The sequence below is a fragment of the Pavona decussata genome, unplaced genomic scaffold, assembly GCF_977016875.1.
Source record: "Pavona decussata unplaced genomic scaffold, jaPavDecu1.1 SCAFFOLD_52, whole genome shotgun sequence".
Classification (NCBI taxonomy): Eukaryota; Metazoa; Cnidaria; class Anthozoa; order Scleractinia; family Agariciidae; genus Pavona; species Pavona decussata.
Window position 1 is genome coordinate 1,814,964 of NW_028145474.1, and position 24,625 is coordinate 1,839,588.

General features: G+C 37.4%; 1 long non-coding RNA gene across 12 annotated transcripts in view; it reads left to right on the forward strand.

Annotated features, from left to right (window-relative positions):
* Positions 1-267: 267 nt before the first annotated feature.
* The window catches only part of LOC146480863 (uncharacterized), a 69,598-nt gene continuing 45,240 nt past the window's right edge, over positions 268-24,625 (forward strand). Inside the window, exons 1-4 of one of the 12 annotated variants that reach the window (XR_014864626.1) lie at positions 272-460; positions 622-669; positions 2,180-2,246; positions 8,589-10,221. This is a non-coding gene — a long non-coding RNA (uncharacterized LOC146480863). Of the gene's footprint in view, positions 467-621; positions 670-2,179; positions 2,247-8,588; positions 10,222-17,807; positions 18,015-18,206; positions 18,255-19,976; positions 20,044-23,956; positions 24,471-24,625 lie in introns of those variants that run through there. The other 11 variants (XR_014864631.1, XR_014864638.1, XR_014864641.1 and 8 more) reach the window with 11 other exon arrangements.

Below are 24,625 nucleotides of genomic sequence, written 5' to 3' on the forward strand. Positions count from 1 at the left end.
TGTAGAGCTGGAGCTCGCAGATTCAAACTAGCCGTGGAAGTGAATTGTGGATTGAATTCGTAATATGCTCGTAGAGGTAAAGAAATAAACGTATAATATGTAAAACCCACATATTTGAAATCCATGTGTATGTTTCGTTTCACAGTTAGCAGATCGTCACCATTAAAACTATATTCAGTTATCGAAATGTTAAACCTCTTACTGAAGTTACACAACACAGTTGTATGATTGTTTGTTTAATCACAAGATTAACACAAGTCCCATCAGGTGATAAACAACACCGAATTCGATGAACATAACATGTCACTCCAATCAGCTGTTTGCTCATAGAATTCTTGATTCTTCGCAAGTGAGGGTGTCGATTTTTTTCTGGTTTTGTTTTAAATAACATTCAGCCTCCAAACAAGGACATTAGTCAGTTTTCGCCATATCCTTGTCCAAGATGTCTGCAACAGGCGAGGTACATGTGAGTTACTATACTGAATCAATCTTACTCTATTTTATCGAAATTTTTTTTTTGCTATTCCATGCAGGGTGGGATAAGAGAGAGCTCTGGGACAGGACTAGAGCACTTGTCGAAGGATAAGATACACATATTTTTAACACCTCGCTTCAGTTCAGATAATTGTCGTTGGGAATGTTTTACCGGCAACTTTTTCAGTTAAAGAGGTATTCCACGCTAACTTGATAACTATTCAAAGATGGTCAAATAAATCGAAACTTGTCGAATTCTCGTCAATTGAGAGTCGTGCGGGATGTTTTGAAAAATCTAGGGCCATCCAACAGTTCACGATTCTGGTGGATATCTGTTCGGAAACGATGGAGAGCTATTTCGCCTCCGAAATTCGGATGTAGTTTTAAAGAAAATCTTTTGTCGGCCCGAAATTTCGTACACTGGAAAACAAATTCCTTTCGTTTTGGACAGACAAATATCTCGATAAAATAACGAGGTACCACCAGCTAGCCTTTTCGTAAAACAAACGACAGCTTGAAAATTCTGAGAATGTGACTGCATTGGCTTACACAAATATGTCTTTAAAAGACCACCAAACGACCTGGGAACACAGGATATAACTTAAGCCGTCTGCCATTGACTGGATAAAAGAACACCAATAAAAGCACGTAGGGTACAAAGCTCTTTTTCAATTTTGGATAAATTTAATGAACCTGTCTGTGCGGTATGTGAATACATTGTTGTTGTGTTTTAATAATGACGTGGCACTATAATGATCTAGACAATAATTCAAAAATTTTGTTTCTTTTTAACAACGTTGATCCTTTTGTCTGTATGACAATCGCTGCTTATATTTATGACTCAATGTTAATACGACAATCAATGTTAATTTAATTATTTAAATACAAACTATAATTTTATATTATATAGCTCTATTAAGTCGGTAATGCCATGTATACATATGGAAATACTGAATAAACTGTTGTTGTTGTTGTTGTTGTTGTCGTAAAGAAACTTAAATTTTAAAATTTCTGCGTTCGAGATTTGTCGTCGAGGACAAAAAACGTTAACCTTAGTTGACTGGTTTTTTATTTGCATTTATGTCATCGTCACAGTTAAATCGTGACAGTGAGCCATGTCAAAATACCCTGCGCACTTTTTACTCCGGATACACTTTGGGGGAGTGAAAAGGAAGGATTAAGCTTAGACTTCGCCTATAAGTTTGCTCCAGAAAACAATGCTAGGACAGATATAAACCTCTGAAATTGACCCTAATTTCAATTCGAAATCTAACCCTCGAAGTTCCCTATCTTTAACTCAGTGAATTAGCACATTTATTTAAAAATACGACTTTTCACTTCATTTTTACACTTAAGGAGAGATGATAAAAAGATTTGACTGCAGCCGGGATAGAATTACGGGAATAGTTCTCGTTGTCGTGTACGAGCTCGCTAAAGATGTTAAAGATACACGATTTTCCCGTTTTTCCTGGGGGCCGAAGCGGGCGTGTAGCCGTAAATTCAACTTCTCTAATTTTTAGAAAAACGAAAGAGCAGCGGAACTGTAAATTGTGGGGGACATTTAGGTGAAACAAAATTAAATGTGAAATTTGCCATCTGTTGTGGAATTTTTGATATTTGTTGTCAGTATAGCTCTTACACGTAAGTGTTTTTCGCTTTAATGATCTTGTTGAGTGCCCCTGACATTCCATATTTGTTTGCACAGATCGTGCACCTGGATGAAACCTCACTTCAAGCTGTGAAGAAGCATTCCGTAACAACTGATAAAAAAGGTAATGTGAAAAGTAATCAGATACTAGCGAAAAATGTACTGTTTAACTAGGCTTTATTATCTGTCAGCCTTTCCACTGTTTATGTAGGAAGTACACACGTTTCCATGGCTTCGCTGTACTGTATCGATAACTTAGCGATTACACGATAGATTTCTAATATCGCATTTGCAGTATCGAATAGGCGTTATCACGGTTTTCGACGCCATTTTGACGAGTAGGCAAAGACGTCTTGTAATAACAGTGTTTGTATGGAAATCCGATGTCAAATAATTTTCATAAAACGTCGCTTCGGAAAACTGCACGAATTGGAATCATTAGGCACTATGCAAAGGATTTTACAAAAAATAACTGAGGAATGTAGCTGTTCTAGAAAGCGTTTTGCTGCGTTTTGACATTTTCATACATTTGTCTGAGTTTACTCGTAGCGCGAGTCAAGCTCGAGTCACGAGCCAAGTTCGAGTCAGGGTCCAACTTTAATTTTTCTCTCTTTTTTTCTTCTTCTTCTTATGTCTTTTGGTTGTTTTTCCTTTTTATATAATGATGTACTTGTGGTAAGCGAAAAAAAAAAAAAAAACTTTCAGGTTTGCAACAATTTTCGTTTTAATAATACTGATCGATCACTAGAGCCATTAGCTTAACCGCTCCTAACCACACCGCTAACGACATGCAATTAATCCCCATAGAAAAAGTCTACTCTAACCGGGACTCAATCCGTAAGGCCAGAGAAGCCTTTTTAATCTCAAAAGGCAGAACACTTTTTCCACATGGCTTCCGTTATTCGCGAAGAAATTTACTAGCTCTTTTCGCTTTATTATTTTTTATCTTTCGTTACTATTATTTCATTCGCTTCATATTTTATACTGTTAATCAATTTAGTTTAACGTAGTTCCGCTATTTCGCAAATATTTGTCAGCTATATAAGCGTATGTTAATTCTAATGCAAATTTTCATTGTACCTGAAGAAGGCTGGTTTGGCCAGCCGAAATATAGTAACCTTTAAACCGTAATGCTACGTTGTATCGGTCTCTGCTTCTTTTATCATTAATTTAACCACTGTGACTCGCTGCTACTGTGGAAAGATATTCGACAACCGTAAGTGTTCATAGATTTCCTAGGGTAATTAAGACTTGTGGATGCGTACGCCTGAAGCAGAGATCCCATTGCCACGACTGAGAAAACGGACGGTGATGAAGTATTACCTGCCTAATCAACTCAAGCGCCATCTTGTTGCATCCGCAGGACACCCAGGATAACATAGAATTAAACCTGTACCCTCCGCGGCCAAAATGAGGAGTAGCGAATAGTAAAATCCGAGAATCGCCGTGACCGAGACCAAACAATTTTCGAAAATCTGAGCTCGAGACCCTGTACCGGAGAAAATCGAGCCCGAGACTTGATAATCGAGTGCTTCAGGACATTAAATTGAACCAACAACAGTCACCTGGTCACACGATTAGTTATGGACTAACATTTGCTCTTTTTTATGGTTGACCACGACCCGAGATTTGTAAAGATCAAGCGCTCTCTGATTTCCGCTTTTGCCATCAGCGGTATGAAAGTTCATCAATCCAGCCGTGCACTTTGTCTAAGGATTATTTTTAGTTTTAGTTGAGACAAACTAACTTCCGAGTTAGGATTTCGAGTTGGATTTCAGTTCGATAAAAGATGTAGAAGTCGGTTTTTTCGTGATGGTTTTTAGTAATCCACTGGGAGTGAGATTGCAGGCTGTTCGTTTATCACGTATACTGATGGGAGTTTAACAGATCCACGTCTTTAATAAGTTGATCATTGTTGTCTTTTGCTTTCGAGAGCTTTGGCTTCTTGCAGTTGTTTTCATCTCGGTTGCTTCGTGACTGAAAGACTTATGTATTAAGTTTTTAGAGCTGACGTGTATCTCCATTGTTTTGTACGTTAGCTCGCATCCGGTAGATATTCAAAGCTAAGACAGACGGTAACTGTCATGCGAGTCTCTAGGATGCTTCAGCGATTTCTTTTGACAAGCCGGTTTAGTGTTGTTTCTCAGGCAAGAGTGAATTTCGATTCTAAATGAATCTCTTCAGTTGCCATTAAAAGTTCTGAGAGCAGTCAACCCTGTATCATTAACTAGCTCAGTGGTAGAGCATCTGGAGTAGTAATCGGAAGGTCCTAGGTGCGACTCCTGATACTCCTGAAGCTTCCTGAGCACTTGGATTTTTTTTCGAGTATACCTGTCTCATTTACTGATTAATACATCATTCACATTTATTTACCAGGCTTAACATATTCCATCACATTATTTCGATTGCGCATATACCACCTATTGACATTCAAATCGTAGCAGTATAGAGGATGTTTGTCCCATGAACCTAGTTTAATGGCCTTAGCTCCCACGAGTGTCCTGTAGCTCAGTGGTAGCGCATCCGAACTAGTATTCAGAAGGTCTTAGGTTCGAACCCTAATAGGAGCACTCGGATTTTTTCCGAGTATGCCAGTGTCATTTACTGATAAATACATCATTCTCATTTATTCACCAGGCTTAACATATTCCCTGGTCACAATATTTCCATTGCCATTATTTACTTATTCATTCACGAGTTGGCTCACAGGAGCCTTTGATTAGGTCAAAAAAACCTTTAAGGGTCTAAATGTTTATTTATCTATATATCTCTGGATAATATGAGATATATTAAACATTTGAGAAAAGTACACAGCCTTGAAAACAGCAAGAAAATGTTCAGAAGTCAGGAATTTTAAATTTGTACAGTTGGAATGATTTGTAGTAAGCAAGGACTCGTTCAACTTATGTCAAAACGTGCAGAATTGGACAAAACCATAAAGTAAGCTTTACTTTGCTTGAAGTTGTTATAAAAGTAACAGTCATTAAGAGATGGATTCATTAGAAATTTAATCAGTACGTAATATTTTCTTAAATTTAACGCCATTTCAGTTTTTTAACATTTTACTGACGAATCAACACGTTCAGTTATTATGTCAAAATATATACGGGAAATAAATTTTTTTAGCTTTTTTTCTCGTTTTCCCTAGGAATAAAATAAGTATGCCCCGCACAAATTTTTACAGATGTAGCAATTAAAATGTTTACTGTAAACTAGCAATATAGTTTCATTTCTAGAACTGATGTACTGTAAGAGAGATTCAAGAATATATGTTGTCTGTTTTGCCCATCAACCAAAATGGCTGACACACCGTCTACGTCATTGACCGATTAATTATTTATAAATAATAAAACCAAAAGCCACATATAGTTTTGAAAAGTCGAATAAATGTTTTAACTTTGGTATAAGTTTTAAGTTGTAGTGTGTCAACAGACTAAAGAAATGGTGTTTTACTTTTGGCACTTTTCACTGCAGCTTCTGAGCACAAAATTGGAGTTTGTGGTGCCAACAAATATCTGATGTGTAACAATGAAGCAAGGACGTCAAGGGCGTTTTGGGACATTCCCCTTGAAGATCTCTTTGTATGCCAAATTTGTGTGGGGGTAAAAAATTTCATTCCAAATTTGTTTGATTTTTACAGATAAGTTAGCTGTTTGTTGAGTGAGGTTCGCTCCCATTCAACATCCCGAAACTGATGATGATACGGTTGTATCCGAAACATGTCTTGCAAATTCGAAAGTGTGTGTATTTTTCTGGAAAGTTTTTTTACATATCATTTAGAATCTTTCAACGATAGTCGCTTTCAGAGATATACAGTTAATTAAATAACTCGGGAACTGAGTGGAGAAGGGGGTATACAACAAAGTTTTACACGGAGAGGCTCGACCCCAAGGTCCAAACCGTTACCCTATTATATATACAATTTTTGACAGAAAAGGTAACCCTTTCATCTGGCCTGCCACAGAAAATGGTACCACGTTCACATACATACAGTTGAAACCGCAACTCATTTCGTTGGATCAGTACGAGATATCTGTGAAGGCCCTTTTAAATATCTCAAGTAAATCAGTTTTCTCTATCCTTTTCTATACTTAACCCTGTAAAATCCCAACCTCCAGCCTAAAAAAGATACCTCTTTTGGGTGAGGCCTCCCTGTTTAGGCCGTTATAGGGAGTACTTCCCCCGCCTACCCCCTCGGGGAATTAACACATATAAAGAAAAGGGGAAAATAGTAAACAAACAAGGCCAGTTTAATTAGATGGCCACCAAGTCCAAAGAAGGCAACACATGGTAGAGAAAAATGGTGTGCAGTCAGCTCAGGAGTGCTCTTGGCTGCAGCTGGCGTTAGAGCCCGGTGCTTTTTATACAAATCAAAATCAAAACTGTCGATACTCATTTTCGCTACATCTGTTTTGCTTCGTCAGATCCACCGCCCAGATTATCCAAAGTTCCAGCAATTTTTCCTGTTGCTTTTTCCATGTTGGAAAAGGTAGAAGTGGCAGACAGCAAGGGTTGCCTTTCTGCTGGTACCGCGTTTGAAGATAGAACCACCATCTTTTTATAATGAAGAGCTTTGAGTCGGCGAGTTTTTTTGGCGTTAAGCTTCAATAAACGGCTAATTCCTTTAGAAAAACAATAAAGCAGTGAAATCATAGAACAGCAACTATAGGTCAAAAATAGGGTTGGCAAATCTTATCTAATCATTAGAGGAAACATGTCTGTCACTGCTCACTTGAAAACCGCTGTTTTTAAAAGATTTCCTCAACGTAACGGGTGCTTAGCTCAATGATTTGTAAAAGGAAATATGTGCAAATACAATGGCCTTTTAGAAAGACTACAATAAAAATAGACTTTTTTTAAAGTAAAAGTTTCAACGTTGTTTTTATCAAATTTGGTCCTTATTCGGATACTTTAATCATTAAACGTTATTTCATTGCTGATAATTACTCTCAAATATTGCGGTTTGAATAACACTGATTTTAGTGTGTAGTTATTTCAGTTTGTACTTGTATTTTATTCAGAGAATTAAGATGAATTGTGTAGCGTAAGTCACCGACAAGAGACACTTTGCCTTCTTAGCCGGACTTCCTGGAACTGTTTAGATTACCCTTACTTGCGCTTTACCAGTGACACAGTTGAAACCGTGTTAGTCATATCTTTCAACGCAATAGTTTGTTTTAGACATAATTTTAGTTATGCTGATCAAAAGTTGTTTTCTTCTGTTATCAATTGAATGTGAAGCAAAAGTCTTGTTTTGAACTGTTTCCTCGGAAACCGTACCATAAAACAGATACGGCCAAATTTGTTTTTAAGAAGTAACAATAGATTGTTTATGCTTTGTCAACACACTGTCTACCTCATTTACCGTCTAATTATTTATAAATAATAAAATCGAAGCCACATACATTTTTGAAAAGTCGAATAAATTTTTTAACTTTGGTATAAGTTTTGAGCTGTGGTGTATTAACAGACTGAAGAAATGGTGTTTTACATTTGGCACTTTTCACTGATGCTTCTGAGTTCAAAATTGGAGTTTGTGGTGCCAACAAATATCTGATGTGTAGCAATGAAGCGACGACGTCAAGGGCGTTTTGGGACATTCCCCTTGAATATCTCTTTGCATACCAAATTTGTGTGGGGGTAAAAAATTTCATTTCCCACTTTGTTTGATTTTTACAGAGAAGTGATCTGTTTGATGAGTGAGGGTCGCTCCCATTCAACATCCTGAAACTGATGATGATACGGTTGTATCCGAAACATGTCTTTCGAATTCAAATTCAAAAGTGTGTGTATTTTTCGGGAATGTTTTTTTTATATATCATTTAGAATCTTTGAACGATAGTCGCTTTCAGAGATATACAGTTAATTAAATAACTCGGGAACTGAGTGGAGAAGGGGATATACAACAAAGTTTTACACGGGGAGGCTCTACCCCAAGGTCCAAACCGTTACCCTATTCTATATACAATTTTTGACAGAAAAGGTAACCCTTTTATCTGGCCTGCCACAGAAAATGGTACAACATTCACATGCATACAGTTGAAAGCGCAACTTGTTTCGTTGGATCTGTACTAGATATCTGTGAAGGCCCTTTTAAATACCTAAATCACAGTTTTGTCTATCCTTTTCTATACTTAACCTTGTAAAATCCCAACCTCCAGTCTAAAAAAGATACCTCTTTTGGGTGAGGCCTCCCTGTTTAGGCCGTTATAGGGAGTACTTCCCCCGCCTACCCCCTCGGGAAATTAACACATATAAAGAAAAGGGAAAATAGTAAACAAACAAGGCCAGTTTAATTAGAGGACCACCAAGTCCAAAGAAGGCAACACTTAATAGAAAAAACTTGTGTGCAGTTAGCTCAAGAGTGCTCTTGGCTGCAGCTGGTGTTAGAGTCCGGTGCTTTTTATACAAATCAAAATCAACACTGTCAATACTCATTTTCGCTCAATCTGTTTTGCTTTCTCAGATCCATCGCCCAGATCATCCAAAGTTCCAGCAACATTTCCTGTTGCTTTTTCCATGTTGGAAAAGGTAGAAGTGGCGGACAGCAAGGGTTGCCTTTCTGCTGCTACCATGATTGAAGATAGAACCAGCCTCTTGACAACATGAAGAGCTTTTAGTCGGCGATTTTTTTTGGCGTTAAGCTTCAATAAACGGCTAATTCCTTTAGACAAACAATAAAGCAGTGAAATCATAGAACAGCAACTATAGGTCAAAAATAGGGTTGGCAAATCTTATCTAATCATTAGAGGAAACATGTCTGTCACTGCTCACTTGAAAACCGCTGTTTTTAATAGATTTCCCCAACGTAACGGGTGCTTAGCTCAATGATTTGTAAAAGGAAATATGTGCAAATACAATGGCCTTTTTGAAAGACTACAATAAAAATAGACTCATTTCAAAGTAAAAATTTCAACGTTATTTTTATTAAATTTGGTCCTTATTCGGATACTTTAATCATTAAACGGTATTTCATTGCTGATAATTACTCTCAAATATTGCGGTTTGAATAACACTGATTTTAGTGTTTAGTTATTTCAGTTTGTACTTGTATTTTATTAAGAGAATTAAGATGAATTGTGTAGTGTAAGTCACCGACAAGAGACACTTTGCCTTCTTAGCCGGACTTCCTGGAACTGTTTAGATTACCATTACTTGCGCTTTACCAGTGACACATTTGAAACCGTGTTAGTCATATCTTTCAACGCAATAGTTTGTTTTAGACATAATTTTAGTTATGCTGATCAAAAGTTGTTTCCTTCTGTTATCAATTCAATGTGAAGCAAAAGTCTTGTTTTGAACTGTTTCCTCGGAAACCGTACCATAAAACAGATACGGCCAAATTTGTTTTTAAGAAGTAACAATAGATTGTTTATGCTTTGTAAACAAGGGTTTCCTTAGTTTTTCCTTTCAGTTTTCTTGCTGCCAGAACATGACTGGAAATAACTTTCTTATTCGTTTTTGGTGTAATTCCGCCGTGTTTCAGGTTGAATTTGTACCAGTTAAATTTTACCCTTAATGACTTTTAATCTATAAGTAATTACTGAACGGTAACACCTATTGTACCAGATCTGTTATACCAACACGTCTTGTACTTTTTAATTAAAGCTACGAGGTTGTAAGCACGTAGCATAGTTAATTTATGGAAAGAGGCGGAACCAAGATTTGGACAAGAAGGCTGTGTCCTATTTCAAGTTTCTGTTGTAAAGAGTTGTTACGCTTTTCATTACCGGTAATTTTTGATTTCTCTTGTATTTAGCCAAGAGTGTTTTTAAAAGATGGAAATGTTCCTTGTAACTTTTATATTGATTTCCTCGCTTTGTTTTGTCCAGATCGTTTGGCGATGACATTGAACTGAATTGAAGAAGAAACTTGTTTAAGTGCGCAAGCGTACTTTCGCTTAAGAACTACTGCGCAAGGCATTACGTTAGCTTAAATGTACGATTGATGAGATTTTGACAGCTGATTGACAGTTCCCGCCAAATCACGCCTGGACGATATAAAAGTGATGAGATTAATCTGTTTTTGGCCTTTACATCTTGTTCTTGTCAGAGTAAGGTTTTGCAGTGTTATCAATAAACAAGCAAAGGAGCAGAAGATGTGGTTTTACTTCTTGAAGTGTAATAGCGCGTAGAATTATAGTACAACAAAAGACTAATCCTCTGAACGTAATTCTCACATCTTCGAGCTCAGAGTCATGTAGGGATTTGTGTTCGGAGGCTTGTTTTTAACTCGTGAATGCGCGCAGGCGCAATGAGCGAGTGATGTGAGCTTAATGTCACTTAATCAGAAGAAAAGTTTATATTGATTAAATGGGAATTTAATCAAAATCATAAATTATTCATAGTCTGCGTACAATGCATGTTAAGCTGCCATTACGGGACAAAAAACAAGGACGTAAAATCAACTTAACGAGTCACGTATTCTTAAAAGAAAACAGCTAGTATGTGTGTTGTCTGCTACTTTCTTCCACTGAACGACACTAAAGGGCAACTTTCCCCTCAGGACGGATGTTTTCCAAAAGTTCGACTTCGATTAACCTCCCTCGTAGACGCTCTTTTGGCTCTTCTAGTTGGGGAGGAAAGATTGCGTGACGAGCCAAAAAGAGAATCTACGAGATAGCCTACACTTCGATAGGCGGACCTGCTTATTTCAGCAAACATCAAACGCAAATGTGAAAACCTTTAAAGGAGCCTGCCGTAAAAATCCGGGGAAACGACGAGACTGAAAGAATACGAAATTCCACAGTGCGATAAATTCCCCTTCAGTGTCAAACGTAATCGATAAGATCAGGCCGTAAACACTGAATTTACATACAGCCGAACAAAACATTTCATTTCTCTGGCCGCAATATAAAAAAGAAACTGTTCAATTAACTTTAAAGATTCAAGACCACTCCGTGGGTGAAAGGCTAAGGGTAAAATAGGAAACTAATTTCATCCGGGGTCCATTCTCGTCCCCAGAGCCGCCTGGTCCTCTTAGCCGCTGGAGGTTGGGCACTAAGACCAAGTGGCTCTTGGGACACAGGATTGTCCACAGGATACATGAATACCGGAAGTCCTAGAATCTGGGACTTCCGGTATTCATGTATGAAGTGTTGAAATGTCATTAAATTTAGTGAGACTAATATGGCGGCTGCCAGAGGCGATAAGTTTGTTGAGATACTGGCAAATGTTCTTCGTCTTCTTATTTTGGAAATCGATTTCTCTTCGTGAGCATCTTGGGAACGCAATTAGATTTATTGTCAAAAAAAGGAGGGATGTGTAAGGTGTCTTTGCGTTCGGCAAATCCTTCATATTCCAGCTTTTCCCCTTTGTTTTGACTCATGGCTGGAGGTCAGTGACTCCATCATTTTGGTCGCATGGCCGTTGAATGCGCTGATGCGGGATCAGATATCAAAATTGACAGCTCGAAACTACCATCTGCAATGATTCTTTGAGGCGAATTGTTGAACTTCTCTGTATCCCAAATGGAAGTAATATTAAGTGAATTTAAGTTGATTGGAAAAAAAAATTAGGAAGGTTTTGGACAGTGTTGAGATTAGGGAAAAGATCAAAGCAGTTGTAGTTGATGAGGCACATCTCATTGCAGAATGGCGGATGAACAAGTTTTATTCTACTTCTTTTCACAATAAACATATAAATACTGTGGAACTATATACTTTGTGATCAGCCACTATACAAACCTTTGAGGGTTAATCTGTCATTATATTAAAGTAGAAAGTTGTACAATGTTATGCAAATCATTAATGGGAAAATGACCACAATACGTTCGCATTTTTAGGATGGAACTGGCGTTTCGAGGGCTCAATTTATAATGGAGATGGACCATCTGATGGATAGTCAATAATTTGTTTCTATGTTTATTACACCTATTTTAAAATCACTGGTGATCCTTGCAATCTGATTGGCTCTAAACAGTACGATTTATTGAGGAATCGCACTATTTTTTGCCTCCAAATCGCGTCCCTTTAGCCCATGAAAATAAAATGAAATAATAATTACCACTTAAAGAACGGGTTTCTTGAAGTGGATCAATAAATATATTAACATTGACAAAAAGAAATGTGATTTCAAAATGGTTGTAATAAATTACTAAACATTGAACTCTGCACTCTACTCAGTTCTATTAACAATAAAATTTTTTTGTGTTTAACAATTGTAATACATGAATGTCATTTATAGAAGGAAAATCTTTGTCCATACTATTAAACACAGATGACTGATTATCAGACAGACTAGTAACACTTGTCAGTTCCGAATGTTCCTCCTTGACAAGAATTCCATCTCTAGTATTAATACCTGCAAATTAACTACCATACAGATTCATCAGGTTGGATAATCCATCTCTGCTATAAATTCACCTAAATTCATTTATATTACACATTGAAATTTGTGTGTTTAATGATGTTATGTGTCTGTAGCCCTCAAGAGACTTTCTTTTGAGTTCATTGGGTTCAAAGAGTGTTCCAAATATTACAGTCAATTAAAAAGAAGTTGTTCTACAAATGACCAAATGTTGAATGTAATTTCTATTATCACATAAAATACAATTTTAAGGAATTTTTATATTTTCAGTGACACTCTTTTTATGTCTCAAAGATAATTCTAGCAGGTATTCGATTTGAAGGGATGACAGTGCACATGTAAATTATTTGTGTTGCCCTCTTCCACTTTCAAGTAGGCAATTTCCCATATTCTGCCCCTACCACCACCCCCCCTCTCCGAAAAAACAAAACAAACAAACAAAAACAACATCAACAACAAAAAAAACAATCAGAAAATGGATGTTGCAAAACAACTGCACATTAAACATTGTTAACAATTAATAATATTCATGGGGAAATAATTATTTTTAGACCTGTTTCTAGGCCTGCTAAGTGCCATGTTTCCAAATGTACCTATAGTTGCACTGACAGTAACAGCAACAGAGAAAACAAAAGATATAATTATTTTAAATTCCTTAGGGATGGTGGATCCTGTCATCAAGTTTGGGAGAACAAAGAACGAAATTCGTCGAATTCGTTTGCATTACTTTTGCACAATACTGTATCATTGCAGTGAACTCAAACAGAAAGAACATATTTTACACTGCTGCTAGATACCAACATACATGAAATAGAGGCCCTCTTGCCGCCTTACATCGCAAAGTTAAAGGAGCTGAGACAGAAAAGATGTCCCTTACTGTACTTTATTCCAAGTTAGAAATATGTGGGGAGTTCTTCAGCCATTTGTGATCGTCACTTTGGCGAGAAGCAGTTTGCACTGATAAGCTCGGGAAATGTTTAGCCATTCAATGGCCTAGAACTGCGAGCTCTTTCACTTTTGTCTCAGCCAACGAAAGCTCCTGCGAAGATAGACTCTTTTTCGTTGAAGACTGTGATTGGTAAATGTTTTTTATCTTGTGAAAACAAGGTTGACAGAGTTTTTTTTAGGGAAATTATCATCGAGCGAACTGCCAACTGCTTTTTCGGAGAGTCTTTTCCAATTTTTCAGCGTCCGCCATCGTGCTGCATTTCTTTTATTTTTCGCGCCAGGTCGCCAGTCGCCATTCCCACGCTCTCTCGCTAACATTTTCACTTTCGTTTTAGTTTTCTTTTGTCAGGAGACTAGCCAATCAAATCCTATGTCCCCAGTCTGTCTCCAGAGCTTCCTTTCCCTCGTGCGAGGGCCCGCTGACTAAGAGGGACTGGAGGCTTTGGGACGAGAATGCCCCAGAGCCTCCTGTCCCTCTTAGCCGGCGGGGCCTTCGCACGAGGGAAAGGAGGCTCTGGGGTTAGACTGGGGACATAGGATTTGATTGGCTAGTCTCCTGACAAAAGAAAAGTAACGCGAAAGTGAAAATGTTAACGAGAGAGCGTGAGATGGGCGACTAGCGGCTGGCGCGAAAATTAAAAGACTTAAAAGTAGCGTAAAAAAGAAATGCTGCACGATGGCACCCGCTAAAAAATCGCTAAAGATTCTCCGAAAAGGCGCTTGGCATTTTGTTTTAACATCTGCTGGTGTTATAATCAAACGGTCTTGATTATAAACCACTCTCTCAATAGTTTTTGACTGTCAGTGCAACTATAGATACATTTGGAAACATGACACTTAGCATACCCAGGAATAGGTTAAAACTAATTATCTCCCTATAAATATTATTAATTATTAACCATGTTTAATATGCAGTTGTTTTGCAACATCCATTTACCGATGTTTTTTTTTTTGGGGGGGGCGGAGGGGAAAGGCGGAATTTGCGAAATTATCTTCTTAAAAGTGTAAGAGAGCAACACAAATAATTTACATGTGCACTGACATCCCTTCAAATTATCTATTTTTTATTCTCAATCTCACGATCGTGAATATTATACAGAGGGCAGCTTTAACAATCGTTAAGTCGAAAGTCGGAGCCACTTTAATCTGAATAATGATAATAGCTGTAACAATGACAGTAATCTATCACTCCTTCATTTAAACATTCGAAGTATTTCTCATAAGGTGGATAAATTTTCTAATTTCTTAGGAAGTATTATGCTTAATTTTTTCTGTTATCGGTATCTCAGAAACACGGCTAGAAGGTTCCAGTCATTCGTCTGATATTCCCGGTTTTAATTTTATTCATAATCATAGGGTTCGTAGGACTAGTGGAGGTGTCGGCCTTTATCTCGCTGATTACTTTGAATTTAAACATCGTGCAGACCTGTTTTTTTCTGGCGATTGTACTGAGTCTTTGTTTGTAGAAATCAATAGCGCAAAGGAAAAAAAACGTAGTGATTGGAGTTATTTATAGACCACCCGGTTGCAAGCTAAGGCCCTGTTTACCAGCAGGAAGGGTAACAACCCTAGTGCTAGGATTACCATAGCAGGAGGGTTACCCCTGCCTCCTCCACAGGCTTTTCTTGGGGATTTTGACGGGGATAAACGAGGACGAATCGGAGCTAGCATGGGAACGAGGTAGAAGCGCGAGCGGAGACTTATGGGAACGAGAAATAAGTGAGCAGGGGATGATGGGAAGAAAAAAATAGGAAGGGTTTTTCCCTTCCCTTCATTCCTCGCGCCCCGCTTATCCCCTTTAAGTGAGCGCGGGGCGACTGGGGACGACGCAGGTATGGCGTGATGACCTGATCACGTGACCAGTTGAAAAGCATGTACCCAAGAAAACGTGGTTGATAAAGATACAACATTCTTTATTTTGCGTTACATCCTTTACATCATGTATTATTAGGTTTTTACAAAACTCATTTATTTTTAGAGGCAAGGAGATCTTAAGCAAGCTCTGTTGAGCTTTTGTAAAGATCCCCTGTAATTAGTTATTACACAGTAGTGGGCGTCAAGAAAAGGATGAAATGCTTATCATCAAATTAACAAGATTGTGGTTGATCCGGGGGGTGGGGGTACTTGGGTTCAGTTTTGCTGGGTATGTGCCGCTGGCCTCTCAGAGCCCCTGCCCCATTATAGTCTATTTTGTTGCAAGTTATAGACCCCATGTTAGTCACTTTTTGGGAAAATGTAATTTTCGCGATCTCAACTAAGTCACTTTCTATTTATGCATCTACTTTCAAGAACGGAATGTAATGCAAGGTGATTGTTACATTTAATAAACAACAACTTTCTGAACTATTTAACCGAGACCACTTTGAATCCCTACTTAATAGAATTTTTGTATCCCAAAGATACAAAAATGTGCGACCCCAGTCTAGTAACTCTATTAAAAATGAAACCCCATTCTAGTCAATCCAGTCGTGAAAATGCGACCCTATCCAGCGGCACATCCCCATTAGCCTCTTATAAGGAAGTACCCCACCCCCCCCCCCCCCAGCGGTGGTTGATACCATTTGTAAGACGATTTCGATGATTTAGTATACGATTTACGAGTTAGAATTCGACGACAGTTGTATACAAGAATGCGATAGAGGTGAACCGATTTGTACCCGTACGTTATCGACAATTAAAACGCTTAAGAAAACACTACAAGATTCGATATCCATTTTTTACACCCATGACCTCCTCGATGCCGGTGCAGTGTTCTACCAACTGAGCTATCAAGCTAACTGGTAGCTCATCGCAGACGTCATGGGTTTGGATCGCGTTCATGGCTGAGTTTTTCAGGCTTTCGGTGGATGACTGCGAGGGTCTTTTGTGCTTAGTCTTTCGTTGGCAGTTTATACATGTTTCATATATTTATATTCACGGATCACAGAATTAACGCAGGAACACGTCATCATATGATAACAAACTGACAGTAACATATGCATGGTCAACATTCCTTGCGTTACCTTGGACCAAAATTATAGGAAAAACTGCCTAAAAATATTAGATCCGCAAAAACTTTGAACAACTTTAAAATCGCTATAAGAAAGTTTGACGTCAGCTCTCTGTTGGACAACGGATGTATGTGTTGTTCTTGCTAATAATAATAATAATAATAATAATAATAATAATAATAATAATAATAATAATAATAATAATGATAATAATAATAATAATAATAAAAATAATAATAATAATAATGTTTATTTGTGCTTTTTTTCTATTTACATGTTGATTCTTACAATCTTTTAGTGGTGTTATATAAATTAAATTAATTATTAGTTAAATTAATGTGCAAAGCAAGGAAGCTAAATAAACCATTAGGTTGTCTTGTTAGCTCCTGGCTAATTTAGGTTCTAGACAGCAGGCAAAAAAGAAAGAAAAAAAAATGAAAAAGCAAAAGGAAGGAAGAAGTTATTAATTGTAAAAAGTTAACGTATGTTACGAGGTCAGCATAAGAGAAAATTAGTTCATTTATTGTTCTGACAGTAAATAATGTATAATTTGTTTCGGAAAAGCAGACACAGTTAATTGTCAAATAAACAATTTTTTAGGTGTTAATTAATGATAATTAATTATTAGGTTTTCTTAACTTTACTTAATCTTAGTTGAATAGATTTTACTTTAAATTTTTTGTTAGTCTCCCCAATTAAAAGGGCACTTGTGCTCGGCTATCCAGATTTGAGACTTGTTGTTGTTGTTATTATTATTATTATTATTATTATTATTATTATTATTATTATTATTATTATTATTATATTATTAGTCAATAGTGTTATGCCAAACTGTGCGTTGGCATGACACGGACGGGCCGGAACATGCAGCCACATGAGAGATTTTCGACATATTAAATACGCCCACTTTAGACAAACCAGCTTTTGAAGAATTGCTCCCATAAAAATTTAAAAATTCCACAGGGACTATTTTTAGTAAAGAAACCAATAAACAATATCCCAGTTAGAGCAGTTTCCAATTGAGTGTCGTAAAACCAAAACCAAAGTACGCTGAAATGTTAAACCTCTCCGCTGAAAGGGGAAGTATCATGGGGTTTTTTATATCTTTTGTTAAAAATGATGACACGAGACCTTCAATCAGCTGCCAAACAATTATAGAATCACGAGAGGAAAGAAATCAACTTAATTCTTGAAAGAAACAACTTGTGATCTGTTCTAGCGCATTTTGGAAACAAACATGCGAGAACTTGAAAAACATTAGCCTAATATTTTTCAAGTTTCAATCCAAACCAGCCAACCCTGTCTCTGGCCTGTCTCTTTCGTTGTTTCTGCTGACAGTCAAACATTTTTGGGTTTTGAAATGACAGCAAATTTTCGTGATACTTCCCCTTGAAGTTACATGACAGTTGTATGTTTGTTTAATCACAAGATTAGCAAAAGTCCCATCGGGTGATAAACAACACCGAATTCACTAAACATAACATGCCATTCCAATCAGGTGTTTGCTCATAGAATTCTTGATTCTTCGCAAGTGAGGGTGTCGATTTTTCCTGGTTTTGTTTTAAATAACATTTAGCCTCCAAACAAGGACATTAGTCAGTTTTCGCCATATCCTTGTCCAAGATGTCTGCAACAGTCGAGGTACATGTGAGTTATTATAATCAATCTTACTCTATTTTATCGAAGTTTTTTTTGCTATTCCATGCAGGGTGGGATAAGAGAGAGCTCTGGGACAGGACTAGAGCACTTGTCGAAGGATAAGAGAGAGCTCTGGGACAGGACTAGAGCACTTGTCGAAGGATAAGATACACATATTTTTAACACCTCGCTTCAGTTCAGATAATTGTCGTTGGAAATGTTTTACCGGCAACCTTTTCAGTTAAAGAGGTATTCCACGCTAACTTGATAACTATTTAAAGATGGTCAAATAAATCGAAACTTGTCGAATTCTCTTCAATTAAGAAGGGTGCGGGATGTTTTGAAAAATCTAGGGCCATCCAACAGTTCACGATTTTGGTGGATATCTGTTCGGAAACGACGGATGGCTATTTCGCCTCAGAAATTCGGATGTAGTTTTAAAGAAAATATGATGTCGGCCCAAAGTTTTGCACACTGGAAAACAAATTCCTTTCGTTTTCGGACAGAAAAATCTCTCGATAGAAATACGAAGTAGCACCAGCTAGCCTTTTCGTAAAACAAACGACAGCTTGAAAATTCTGAGAATCTGACTGCATTGGCTTACACAAATATGTCTTTAAAAGACCACCAAACGACCTGGGAACACAGGATATAACTTAAGCCGTCTGCCATTGACTGGATAAAAGAACACTTATAAAAGCACGTAGGGTACAAAGCTCTTTTTCAAGTTTGGATAAATTTAATGAACAAATATCTCGATAAAATTACGAGGTACCACCAGCTACCCTTTTCGTAAAACAAACGACAGCTAGAAAATTCTGAGAATGTGACTGCATTGGCTTAATAAAATATGTCTTTAAAAGACCACCAAACGATCTGCCGGAACTCAGAAGATAATTAAAACCTAAGCCGTCTGCCATTGACTGGATAAAATACCAATAATAAAAGCACGTAGGGTACAAAGCTCTTTTTCAATTTTCGATAAATTTAATAGACCTGTCTGTGCGGTATGTGAATACATTGTTGTTGTGTTTTAATAATGACGTGGCATTGTAATGATTTCATTGTAATGATTTTATAATGACGTGGCATTTTAATGATCTAGACAATAATTCAAAAATTTTGTTTCTTTTTAACAACGTTGATCCTTTTGTCTGTAGGACAATCGCTGCTTATATTTATGACTCAGTGTTAATACGACAACAAATGTTAATTTAATTATTCAAATACAAACTATAATTTTATATTACATAGCTCTATTAAGTCGGTAATGCCATGTAAACATATGGAAATGCTGAATAAACTGTTGTTGTTGTTGTAAAGAAACTGAAATATTAAATTTCTGCGTTCGAGATTTGTCGATGAGGACAAAAAACGTTAACTTTAGATGAGTGGATTTTTTTTTCATTGATGTGATCGTGACAGTTAAATCGAGACAGTGAGCCACGTCAAAATACCCTGCGCACTTTTTACTCTCGATACACTTTGAGGAGTGAAAAGGAAGGATTTAGCTTAGACTTCACCTCAGTAAAAATCTAACCATCGAAGTTCCCTATCTTTAACTCGGTGAATTAGCACATTTATTTAAAAATACGACTTTTCACTTCATTTTTACACTTAAGGAGAGATGATAGAAAGATTTGACTGCAGCCGGGATAGAATTACGGGAATAGTTCTCGTTGTCGTGTACGAGCTCGCTAAAGATGTAAAAGATACACGATTTCCCCGTTTTTCCTGGGGGCAGAAGCGGGGGTGTAGCCGTAAATTCAACTTTTCTAATTTTTAGGAAAGCGAAACAGCGGCGGAACTATAAATTGTGGAGAAAATTTAGGTAAAACAAAATTAAATGTGAAATTTGCCATCTGTTGTGGAATTTTTGATATTTGCTGTCAGTATAGCTCTTACATGTAAGTGTTTTTCGCTTTAATGTTCTTGTTGAGTGCCCCTGACATTCCATATTTGTTTGCACAGATCGTGCACCTGGATGAAACCTCACTTCTAGCTGCGAAGGAGCATTCCGAAACAACTGATAAAAAAGGTAATGTGAATAGCGATCAGATACTAACGAAAACTGTGCAGTTTAACTCTTTATTATTTGGCAGCCTTTCCACTGTTTCTGTAGGAAGTGCACAAGTTTCCATGGCTTTGCTGTACCGTATCGATAACTTAACAATTTCACGATAGATTTCTAATATCGCATTTGCAGTATCGAATAGACCTTATCACGGTTTTCGAGGCCATTTTGACTAGTAGGCAAAGACGTCTTGTAATAACAGTGTTTGTGTGGAAATCCGATGTCAAATGATTTTCATAAAACATCGCTTATAAAAACAACATGAATTGAAAACTTTTGGCACTATGCAAAGGATTTTACAGAAAATAACTGAGGAATGTAGCTGTGCTAGAAGGCATTTAGTTGCGTTTTGACATTTCCATACATTTGTCTTAATTTACTCGTAGCGCGAGTCAGGCTCGAGTCACGAACGAAGTTCGAGTCAGGGTCCAACTTTAATTTTTCTCTCTTTTTTTCTTCTTCTTGTTCTTCTTCTTCTTGTTCTTGTTCTTGTTCTTCTTGTTCTTGTTCTTGTTCTTCTTCTTCTTCTTCTTATGTAAAAAGATGATGTACTTGTGGTAAGCGAAAAAAAAAAAAAACTTTCAGGTTTGCAACAATTCTCGTCTTAATAATAATATCGATCACTAGAGCCATTAATTTAACCACTATAATACGCTGCTACTGTGGAAAGATATACGACAACCGTTAGTGTTTATAGATTTCTTAAGGTAATTAATACCTGTAGCCGCATACATCTGAAACAGAGATCCCATTTCCACGACGGAGAAAACGGCCGGTGATGAAGTATTACCTGCCTAATCATGTCCACATGACACCCAGGATAACATAGAATAGAACCTGTACCCTTCGCGGCCAAGATTAGGAGTAGCGAATGGTAAAATCCGAGAATCGCCGATACCGAGACCAAACAATTTTCGAAAATCCGAGCTCGAGACCCTGTACCGGAGAAAATCGAGCCCGAGACTTGATAATCGAGTGCTTCAGGTCATTAATTTGAACCAACAACAGTCAGCTGGTCACACGATTAGTTATGGATAACATTTGCTCTTTTTTACGGTCTATCACGTCCCGAGATTTGTAAAGATCAAGCGCTTTCTGATTTCCGCTTTTGCCATCAGTGGTATTAACGTTCGTCAATCCAGCTGTGCACTTTGTTTGAAGACTGTTTCTAGTTTTAGTTGAGACAAACTAGTCAAACTAACTTCTGAGTTAGGATTTCGAGTTGGATTTTCGATAAAGGATGTAGAGGTCGGTTTTTTCGTGATGGTTTCTAGTAATCCGCTGGCAGTGAGATTGCAGGCTGTTCGTTTATCACGTATATGAGAGTCTAACAGATCCACGTCTTTAAAAAGTTGATCATTGTTGTCTTTTGCTTTCGAGAGCTTTGGCCTCTTGCAGTTGTTTTCATCTCTGTTGCTTCGTGACTGAAAGACTTATGTATTATGTTCTTAGAGCTGACGTGTATCTCCATTGTTTTGTGCGTTAGCTCGCATCCAGCAGATATTCAAAGCTAAGACAGTCGGTAACTGTCATGCGAGTCTCTAGGATGCTTGAGCGATTTCTTCTGACAAGTGGTTTAGTGTTGTTTCTGAGGCAAGACTGCAGTTTCGATTCTAAATGAATGTCTTCAGTTGCCAATGAAAGTTCTTAGAGCAGTCAACCCTGTATCATTAACTAGCTCAGTGGTAGAGCATCTGGAGTAGTAATCTGAAGGTCCTAGGTGCGACTCCTAATACTCCTGAAGCTTCCTGAGCACTTGGTTTTTTTTTTGAGTATATCTGTCCGCTCATTTACTGATTAATACATCATTCACATTTATTTACCAGGCTTAACATATTCCATCACATTATTTCCATTGCGCATATGCCACATATTGACATTCAAATCGTAGCAGTATACAGGATGTTTGTCCCATGAACCTAGTTTAATGGCCTTAGCTCCCACGAGTCTCCTGTAGCTCAGTGGTAGAGCATCCGAACTAGTAATCGGAAGCTCTTAGGTTCGAACCCTAATAGGAGCACTCGGATTTTTTCCCGAGTATGCCTGTGTCATTTACTGATAAATACATCATTCTCATTTATTCACCAGGCTTAACATATTCCCTGGTCACATTATTTCCATTGCCATTATTTACTTCTTCATTCACGAGTTGGCTCACAGGAGCCTTTGATTAGGTCAAAAACCCTTTGAGGGTCTAAATGTTTATTTATCTATATATCTCTAGATAATATGAGATATATTAAACATTTGAGAAAAGTACACAGCCTTGAAAACAGCAAGAAAATGTTCAGAAGTCAGGAATTTTAAATTTGCACAGTTGGAATGATTTGTAGTAAGCAAGGACTCCTTCAACTTATGTCAAAACGTGCAGAATTCGACGAAACCATAAAGTAAGCTTTACTTTGCTTGAAGTTGTTATAAAAGTAACAGTCATTAAGAGATGGATTCATCAGAAATTTAATCAGTACGTAATATTTTCTTAAATTCAAGGCCGTTTCGGTTTTTTAACGTTTTACTGGCGAATCACCACGTTCAGTTATTATGTCAAAATATGGGAAATCCATTTTTTAGCCTTTTTTCTCGTTTTTCCAAGGAATAAAATAAGTATGCCCCGCAGAATTTTTTTACAGATGTAGCAATTACAACGTCTACTGTAAACTAGCAATATATTTTCATTTCTAGAACTGATGTACTGTAAGAGAAATTCAAGAAAATATGTTGTCTGTTTTGCCCATCAACCAAAATGGCTAACACACTGTCTGCGTCATTGACCGTTTAATTATTTATAAATTATAAAACCCAAGCCACATATATTTTTGAAAAGTCGAATAAATGTTTTAACTTTGGTATAAGTTTTAAGTTGTAGTGTATTAACAGACTGAAGAAATGGTGTTTTACATTTCAGTTGGCACTTTTCACTGCAGTATCTGAGCTCAAAATTGGAGTTTGTGGTGCCAACAAATATCTGATATGTAATAATGAAACAAGGTTGTCAAGGGCGTTTTGGGACATCCCCCTTGAATGTCTCTTTGCATGCCAAATTTGTGTGGGGGTAAAAAATTTCATTTCCCACTTTGTTTCATTTTTAAAGAGGAGCTGAGCTGTTTGTTGAGTGAGGGTCGCTCCCATTCAACATCCCGAAACTGATGATGATACGGTTGTATCCGAACTGATGTCTTTCAAATTCAAAAGTGTGTGTATTTTTCTGGAATGTTTTTTTATATATCATTTAGAATCTTTCAACGATAGTCGCTTTCAGAGATATACAGTTAATTAAATAACTCGGGAACTGAGTGGAGAAGGGGGTATACAACAAAGTTTTACACGGGGAGGCTCGACCCCAAGGTCCAAACCGTTACCTTATTACATATACAATTTTTGACAAAAAAGGTAACCCTTTTATCTGGCCTGCCACAGAAAATGATACCACGTTCACATGCATACAGTTGAAACTGCAACTCATTTTGTTGGATCAGTACGACATATCTGTAAAGGCCCTTTTAAATATCTCAAGTAAATCACAGTTTTCTCTATCATTTTCTATACTTAACCTTGTAAAATCCCAACCTCCAGCCTAAAAAAGATACCTCTTTTGGGTAAGGCTTCCCTGTTTAGGCCGTTATTGGGAGTACTTCCCCCGCCTACCCCTCGGGCAATTAACACATATAAAGAAAAGGGAAAATAGTAAACAAACAAGGCCAGTTTAATTAGACGGCCACCAAGTCCAAAGAAGGCAACACGTGGTAGAGAAAAATGGTGTCCAGTCAGCTCAAGAGTGCTCTTGGCTGCAGCTGGTGTTAGAGTCCGGTGCTTTTTATACAAATCAAAATCAAAACTGTCAATACTCATGTTCCCTGCATCTGTTTTGCTTTGTCAGATCCACCGCCCAGATCATCCAAAGTTCCAGCAACTTTTCCTGTTGCTTTTTCCATGGTGGAAAAGGTAGAGGTGGCGGACGGCAAGGGTTGCCTTTCTGCTGCTACCTATAAGGAAGATAGAACCTGCCTCTTATCAACGTGAGGAGCTTTGAGTCGGCGAGTTTTTTTGGCGTTAAGCTTCAATAAACGGCTAATTCCTTTAGCCAAACAATAAAGCGGTGAAATCATAGAACAGGAACTATAGGTCAAAAATAGGGTTGGCAAATCTTATCTAATCATTAGAGGAAACATGTCTGTCACTGTTCACTTGAAAACCGATGTTTTTAAAAGATTTCCTCAACGTAACGGGTGCTTAGCTCAATGATTTTGTATAAAGAAATATGTGCAAATACAATGGTCTATTTGAAAGACTACAATAAAAATAGACTCATTTTAAAGTAAAAGTTTCAACATTGTTTTTATTAAATTTGGTCCTTATTCGGATACTTTAATAATTAAACGGTATTTCATTTATACATGTTTCATATATTTATATTCACGGATCATAGATAACGTAGGAACACGTCATCATATGATAAACAACTGATAGACAACAGTGTTATGCTAAACATTGCGTTGGCATGGCACGGACGGGCCGGAACATGCAGCCACATGAGAGATTTTCTGCA